This window comes from Heterocephalus glaber, unplaced genomic scaffold (genome assembly GCF_053883595.1).
Source record: "Heterocephalus glaber isolate CG9 unplaced genomic scaffold, H.glaber_assembly_v1.0 deba00001690, whole genome shotgun sequence".
In the NCBI taxonomy this organism is placed as follows: Eukaryota; Metazoa; Chordata; class Mammalia; order Rodentia; family Bathyergidae; genus Heterocephalus; species Heterocephalus glaber.
Window position 1 is genome coordinate 3,514,672 of NW_028258415.1, and position 8,676 is coordinate 3,523,347.

The window sequence follows — 8,676 nt, forward strand, 5'->3', positions numbered from 1 at the left end:
ATATACATTAATTATGAATTAAAATAATAAAGTAAATTTAAGAGATACTTATTACTCAATTTTAAATTATAAAAGTCAAAGTGAATTTAAATTAATATATAAAATATTTGTTTTCACTAAATTCATCAAATTAATTAATAAAGGCTATGAATAGTTTCAGTGCCAGACTTTGCCTAGAGTGTCTTATTCTAGCCAGTATTATGTGTGACTGAGCATCTTAAAGTTTATAAGTGTTTGCATGCTGGAAACCATTATTTTGATAAAAACCTGTGATAGTACATTTATTCATTTTAAAAAGTTTTTCATGCTGTTTAATAACATCATTCTTCTAAAAGAAAAAAGTGTCAATGTTTTGTTATGATGACTGGTTTAGTTTTTACAAGTTGTTTTGAATATAGTGAGGAATGTCATAAGCACATTATTTCATGAATGAGCTCAGAGATGACATTAGTGTGTCTTGCTAAAAGAAATGGTCCTGGAGTTCTCAAGTTTTGGAAACTCATTATATTGTTTTAAGAAAAAATATTTTAAGTAAACTTGTTCCAATTATTCTTCCAATAAGAACAAAGGAGTTTAAGATTTCTGTGTGGAAGAAACTACAGCAGGTCTATGCAGGGGATCATAATATTGATTATGCCCAAAGCAGGCTGTAAACAGTTAAATCCACAATTGGTTTGTTTTGAGCCAAGGTCAAAGTAACTTGCCCCCAAATTCCATTGCCACAATTAAAACCATCTTACTAGAAGGTTCTAATTACAACCTTTTATTTTGTCTACTCTGTTCCTAATTTGAGAATGATTTGTCTTGTCCTTTATGAGCCTTATTTATATTAATTTTCATAGAATCTGCATGTAGCTTGTTTTTACCCCACTTTATTGCCAATAAAAGTCAGTGCCTGGAACTAGCTGGTGTCTTTGTTGGTTGCACCAGCATTGGTTGTCCTGGGACCCTGCTTTCTCTCCTAGTTCTGTCTTTTTGTTTTATTTCTCAGGCCTGTGTCATATACTGGACAGGATACTGGAATCTAACTGCTGGGGTCTGCAGTAGGCCAGCACCTGGAAAACAATAGTCAAGGGCTTTCACACTGCCCAGTGTCCTCTATTCTAATGCCTCAGGGTACACTCATTCAGTTCATGACTTATTTTTTATATAAAAATAATAATTTGAAGCTAAAGATTAAAATTAACTTCTAAAATTTTGAAATTATGGCAACTTTAATAACCTAGGAAAGACAAGAATTCTCGAGTAAAAAAAAAGTCCTGCAATTTTGATTTTATGATAATAACATTAACTATTTGAAAAATATTAGTATGCATACATGTGAGGTGATATGCTTGATGGTTGCCAAAATGAGATGCTTAAATGGTGATGAATGTGATCAATTTTCCATCTGTGTGATGTGAATCTTCTATTCTCAAGAATCTCTAATGATTAAACAAAGCACTTCGAAGTATGATAGATGTTTTCACAAGTTTATAACCTGTGATAATCATATTACTTGGATACAAATTTCACAGGTAACAAAAATTATATTCACATTTGTATATAATTTTCACATAAAACTTTCCCAACTTATTTTTAGCACAATACTACTTGGAAAACACAAGGCAGAAGTGTTAACCTATTCTTTTGTATGTTTTTTAATTTTACAACTCTACATTTGTCTGTATTGGATTTTTTGTACATTGATTTCAAAACATCCTCAAAACATTCAAACCACTCAAAACTGATTATTAAACATTTTGAAAATAGTATTTTCCCTAGCAATTTACTTCTTCTCACCTTAAAGTGACAGTTATATACACTGACACAGTTCTCCACAACCCAATTATCACAGGGTGCCATAAGGAAGGTCAGGTGTAACTATGCAAGCAGTAAGTGGTACCACAGGCAGGATCAGAGCTTATAAGAGAATGTAGACATCTATACTTCCTCCCTTTAGAAGATGAAGAAGTAACTCTTCTTATAGAGAGTAGGATAAGAAGCCTACTTTTACTACCATATAAAATAAATAAAATACAAAGTAAATAAATACGTCTTGAAGAGAGAAAAAGTCTTCACTATCCTAGAAAGTCTCTGTGGTGGGGCTGTGATGTCTCTATCTTCAGGGAGATGCTTTGTCTACCTTTGAATGCGTGTCTCCTGTTAAAATTTTCTGTTTTCTCAGAAGGTACAATCCATGTAGTAATGTAAGAAAACATGAAAAACTTGTTTTAACAGATTTTTCAGAAGATAGACAAGATAATGATTTATCTAGTTGTGTGTCACTTATCAAAATACTTCCAAAGAAATGCAGATTAGAAAAGGTTGCATTGTGCAAATACCATAGACTCTGCCTCATCTCACAAATCCAGCTAAGAGAAGTTTTGAAAGTTATGTTGTTCTCTGCTTTCTCAGCTATGGTTTCAATACAGTGTGAGCATGTTGCTCAAGCACTCCTGTGTTGGAAGCTTGATCCTTAGCATGACAGTGCTGGAGATGGTGGGAACTTCATATGTGGAATCTGAAAACATTTGATCTCACAGATGTTGAGAGTACAATAGTGGTGATTCGAGGCTAAGGAGAGTAAAAGGGAGAGATGGGGAAAGCTTAGTTAATGCTTACTAGGCTACAGACAGATAGAATAAGTTATGGTGGGTTTTTTTTGCACAGTTGGGTAACTATAGACAACAATGTTGTACTATACATTGTAAAGAAACTATAAGAGGGCCAGGGATTTAGCTCAGTGGTTTTGCCATCTGCTGCACAAGCACAAGGACCCAAGTTCGATCCCTGGTACCAAAAACAAAAAAACTATAAGAAAGGAGTTTGAATATTTCCACACAAAGACATTACAGATTCTCAAGAAAGTAAGTACACCATTTGGAACTTCATATGTTGTATGTTTCAAAACATCACACAGTACCCCATAAACATACACAATTTTATGTATGTTTTGTATGTTATTTTATTTTAATTAAAAACTAAAATAGTGAAACATTTTCTAAAAAAATTAAAGCTTAACGAGAAATGAATAGGTCATTAGGGACACTTTTTCTCAGAAGGAATTAATGCTGGATTTTCATAGTCAGTTCTTGTGAGAGTGTGTTTTTGTAAAAAACCAAGTCTGATTTCCTGTTCTCTGGCTTCCTATCTGCTAGGTGATGTCCCACATGCTTTCTCACCATGATGCCATCACTATTATCTGATGCACCCAGGTGGATCCTCAATGAAGCCAAGAAGTAGTAGTGTCATCCTCTTGCAACTGCAAAACTGTGAGCTACACAAACTTCTTTTTTAATTTTTTCAAGCCTCAGGTATTTTGTTATAGCAATGGAAAGTGGACTAATGCATTCTCTAAACAGCACTTCTGTATTTCACTGGCTTAACATTGTGGGCAAAAAATGATCCAATAAAGCTGTTTCCAGCTGTGCTCAACTTAATGCATCATTTTGACGTGATCATGAAAGACTGGGGGATCACTAGTGTTTTGCTAATTCTTTAAATTTTTCCCTAATAAAGCTTCTTCTATATCTACACCACTTAGCACTAGCTGTTTATATGTACTATGTTTTTATGTTCTACAGTAAAGTCCAAGCAACAGTGCCTCATGAAAATTCAATGTTTATCTCATGTGTAACAATTTCAAGTGACTGCGGTCCATAAGATAATTCATGAACTAGTATTCCATTCATCATATTTTTACCATTCTCTAGGATGTCTGTTTTGCATGTATAAAATTATTTTCCATGGCTGTGCAGAAAAATATCTGAAAGTTTTTTTTTAAATCAAGAGAAGCAATAGTACACAACTTTCCTCATCTTGTATTGAAAAGGACTAAAATATCTATACCTAGCTTTCATGAGAGCTGGAAAATTGACAAATAGCTCCTCTCAGCTATAATTCTATCACCAGGACAGTAGTGGACAATGGATTTTGATACATTGCCATCCTTCCTAATACAGTTAGAATAAAACATTAGTAGGTTCTAAAGATCTCTGATTCTTTTAGTAAATAAGTTTTATTCAATCATATTTAATTATGTATAGTAAAATATGTTAAATATATATTTATATGCTATTTTTGTTCAGAAAGTATTTTCTATTCATGACATCATTTAAATTTCAGGAGATAACAAATATATTTGGCATTAACTAAGTATAGTACTATCCAACATTATGTACAGTATTACATAATAAAAACCTTATATTTACCCAACATTGTTTCTCCAGCTCATTGACTAAACTTCTCAGGCAAACCTGCTTGTATTTTCTCTAATTGTAGTTATTTATTATTATGTCAATTTAAGAATTCCCCAAGTACATCAACTTTATAAGGGAGGTAGTGACATTTCTGATTTACTAACCTTAGTGATTAGAAAACTAATTAGTCCCAGTATGGTTATGGAAACATACTTTTAATGTTTATGCATTTCAAATGCTATAATTCTACATTCAGAAAGGAAAATGATTAGAATAAATGTAATTTTATGAAAGCAGTTCTCAATTCACTTAATAGATTGACACAAACTATTTTGTGTTATCCAAATTTTTTAAATGGCACCTATAGTAGGAAGAATATTAGCATTTCACCTACTGTGTGCTTCTGATAGTAACCCACCTGCAGCATGATTTCCCTTTTAATATCTGACATCCCAGTATAAGTCACTCTAGCCATTTTCCCAAAACCTTCCCAAAGGTTTTCCTTGCTATTGGTGTGGGAAAACCAGTTGTCAAGGCAGCCAATAAGCGTAATAAGCAAACCATTGTTTTCTCAAATGTTATATTTCCAAGGGAAGATGCTGACTAATAAAGGAGTAGAAGCAATAAAATAAAAATTTAAGATACTCATAAGCTCTAAGGCTTAACATAATGCAGGGACCAGGAAGAGAGAAAATGCCTGTGATGCAATTTTCCATGGAATTACTCAAACAGAAGAGATAATTTGTGTCAAGATGTGCAGGAACTTGTTGATGTTTTATATGTAGTTTCAAAATTTGTTTAGAGTTGTTTACATTTCATATGTAGCATTATCTTCAAATTTGGGTATTTACTTTACCACAAAAATGCAAACAAGAAGCAGAAAGTAAGAGTCAGCTCTCCACTCTCCTGTCTCTCTCCCCAGGATGACACAGGTGAGGGTCTGGGGGATGCAGCTCAGATGTGGGGCAACTTCTCATGGCAAAGAACATCAGGCAAAAGGTGTTTTTATGGACCCTTGGGTGGAAGAAAACCATGGGGGAAGGGATAAGCACAGCAAGGTATGAGTCAGAGGGCTGGAAAGGCCTGTAGCCTATGCCTCTGATAAGAAAACCACAGGATGGGGGATCCTGGGTTAGAAATGCAACCAAAACATGGTTAGCTCAAAGAAGGTGAATGGGATTGGATCTTTGACTAACTCATTTTGGAAAACTACAAGGCAAATTTTCATGCCCCCAGTCTCATGTGGGTAGGGCAGCTTTCCCCAATAAAGCCTCATAGGCAAAGCTTCTAATTGCTAGAGATAGAGCCTGAAATATCTTGCATGGGATTTGGACCTGTAGCTAGACTCCTCATATAGCCCCTATACCAAGGGATGTGATTGACAGCAGTGTACTCTGTGATACATTCATTCATGTCTTTCTTAACCTTTTATTTCCAAGTTTAGATAAATTTAATAGTTCAATTCTAAAATAAAAGTTTTTATAGATGAAATAACTAAATTTCCTAACGGTTTATTTTTGATACATTGCTCTAGTTTTCTAAAACAACTCTGAGGAACCAGTATTTACAGAGGAGTATTTATGAAAAGCCTGTCATCAATGTGTATCTGTTTATGTGTATGAATATATATATGTGTGTGTGCATGTGTGTGTATGTGTGTGTATGTGTATATATATATATATATATATATATATATATATATATGTAACCCGAGATACATAAAGTAGGAAATACTTGGTATGTCATATCTTAAAAGCAGAACTAGAGTTCAGAGTATGAGATTTGGGTTTATAAATGCTTTTCAAAGCATGGGGTTTGGAAAAGAGCAGACATCTTATTTCAAAACCTGAAGGTTTTTTCCTCAGGACTGAAGTCAAAATTGTAACTTCCAGAGGAAAAAAGAAGCTTTTCCTGCTTTAATTGTTCATCTGCATCATAAAGTCCAGTATCCCTGAGATAGGAACCACTTCAGTAAGAAGGGAGCAATAGGTTCTCCCGAAGGAATATTGTTCGTTGCTTCATTAGGCAGAGCTACCACCTGGGTCATCAGGCGTGAACTCTGTTTCTCAGCCTAATGCTTCACAGCACCAAGACATTTCAGTAATGGTTCATCATAAAGCCAGCATTCTCCATCTTCATGGAATAACCTTGTCTCCCACTGAATTTCCTTTTTCTTCCATTCTAAGGCTTCTGTTCTTTGCCTTTCTTCAAGTCTGTGCTTTGCTTCAGTTGCTGCATCAATGTCCCTGATTTTTAAATTGAAAGTGAAATCCTTCCAAAGGCAGAAGGACTCATACTCATTCTGATCTTCCAACTTCCTCACTTTCTTCTTGATTATAGGCAACTTCTTAGTATCTACAAAGACTGTATTTTCCCCTGTTGCATACTTTGCATACATTATACCATTCCATTCTCCTTCAATTGAACAAAAAGACTTCTTATCATTTGGAGAAAAAAATCTCAGCAGTAATTCTGTGTTTCTTGCCCCCATAGAAAGGTTTAGTGTGGAAGATGATGTTTGCACTATAGCCTGTTTTGGAACAATTAATACTCCATTCTCCTACTAATTCCACCCAGTGCACTGTGAGGATAGACCTTCCATAACCATTAGGGAATGTGAGGATGTAATGTTTGTCATAGTCTAGACACGAGACACAACCCTGCCCTATGTTGTGCACCTCAATTGACATCCCAAGGAACTTTGATTTAGTCCAGATATGAGCATTGAATTGTATCTTCTTGTTAAAACACTCAACATAAAAGGCTGAAATTGATGGATGATGGGAAACCTGCTCAGGCACGAAGGTTACATTGTTTTTAGAAACCCAAGGAACAGGTCCTTCTGAAACTAGCTGTGTGTTCTCTTCAGTGTCATTTGGTAACATCCAGTGACACTGAAAGATCTCACTCAAAATGGGGTTGTATGGCTTTTTGGCAACTGATCCTTTCTTTCCTGCATGAAAGGCTGAGAGGTACCATTTCACGACCTGAACCATTCGATCCCTGGGATCCTTCTGGTCACTAATGCTCACAAACAGGTCTGGATGTGCAAAAAAGTCTGCATACATTTCTAAAAGAGGTCTTCTTTCAAGAATAAATGTTGGGAGAACTATCTTAGTAAGATCCATTCTGAGCCTAACCTGTGACAAGAGGTGCATGATGACACTCTTGTGTTCCTCCATGAACCCTGCCTCACTGTCGTCATCTCTATCATCATGTGAATCAAAAAGATCATTTGTTCCATTGGACATGGAAGAATTCAGTGATTCTGTGGTATATGGATGCTTTAGGCTATTTCCCAAGCTGCTGTGGGTCAAGACTGAGGCAGATCCAGAAGAATCTATTAAATGCTTTGGAGATGAGCTGCTTTGATGGAATTCATCAGCATCATAGAACTCATCTTCACTGCTAAAGTATGAGAACTCTGGGACTGTGTTTGGAGAAAAGTTGACATGTCTTGGAGAAGTCAGACTTCTACTAGGTGGTGAATGCCCGCTGCTGGAGGTAAGACAGTCTGGGAAGGCATTGTGCTGATCACAGGCTCAGAGGAACTAGGTTGATATATTGCATCTACAGGGTTAATAGTACTTTTAGCAATCTGCAGCAACACAATGCAGTGTTTAATTTATTCTATCATGCTATTTGTTGTCTCCTTGAGAGTTTCAATTTTCTTTCTCTGTTCATCATCTTTACAGTTTTGAAGCTTGTTGTCAAAAAGCTTTAGTTGTTCTATCAAGATCTGTAGGTAAGCATCAGCCTCTGTCAGTTTCTTGTCAAAGTCTTGGACACTAGGAAAAAATCCTGAATCTAAACCTTAGATCATAGTTTGTAGAGGTTTCAGTCCATAATCAGCTGGCTCCAAGGCAGGGTGGCTTGGCATAGGGGCTTCACAGAAGAGAACAGTTTGTGGCAGCCACAAGGTAGCAAAAGCAACAAGGGCTTTCTTAACCTTTATTGTAAAATATTTTACTATTGTTTCCCCACATCTAGCTCTCCAACCTTCTCCCCAAATAGTAGAAGATTGTATTTCTTTATTTACTACAAATCTGGCAGAGTATGTGTAAAATGATGAGCATGAGTGCTCAAAGCACTGAACTACCAGTGAAGTCATCTAGTGGTCTTATCCCTTGCTGGAAAGACCTAGGAGACCTAACAGGATCACATTGGAGATTCTACAAAGGAAGCAACTCTATGAGATAAGAGTATTGAGTATGCGCAGTCACTGTGCAGCAGGGTATTTGGATAAATCAAGTGTTAGTTTACCTAGATTTTTTGTTCTTAACAGCAGTACACCTTAGTATGTGCTAATTAGTACCAGGTTCCTTTATGAGCTAAACACTGTTTCAGGCACTGGGAGTACGTCAGGGAACAGAGCAAAGAAAAACCCTTATTTTCTCAGATGTCATATTTCCAAGAGCAGAGGCTGACTAATAATGTAGTAGAACCAATAAAACAAAGATGTAAGATATTTATAAGCTCTAAGGCTTAACATGAT

At 35.7% G+C, this 8,676-nt stretch overlaps 1 pseudogene; it reads right to left on the reverse strand.

The window, feature by feature from the left end:
• Positions 1–6,237: 6,237 nt before the first annotated feature.
• LOC101705656 (oxysterol-binding protein-related protein 9 pseudogene) lies at positions 6,238–7,991 on the reverse strand (annotated as a pseudogene).
• Between the last annotated feature and the right edge of the window lie 685 nt (positions 7,992–8,676).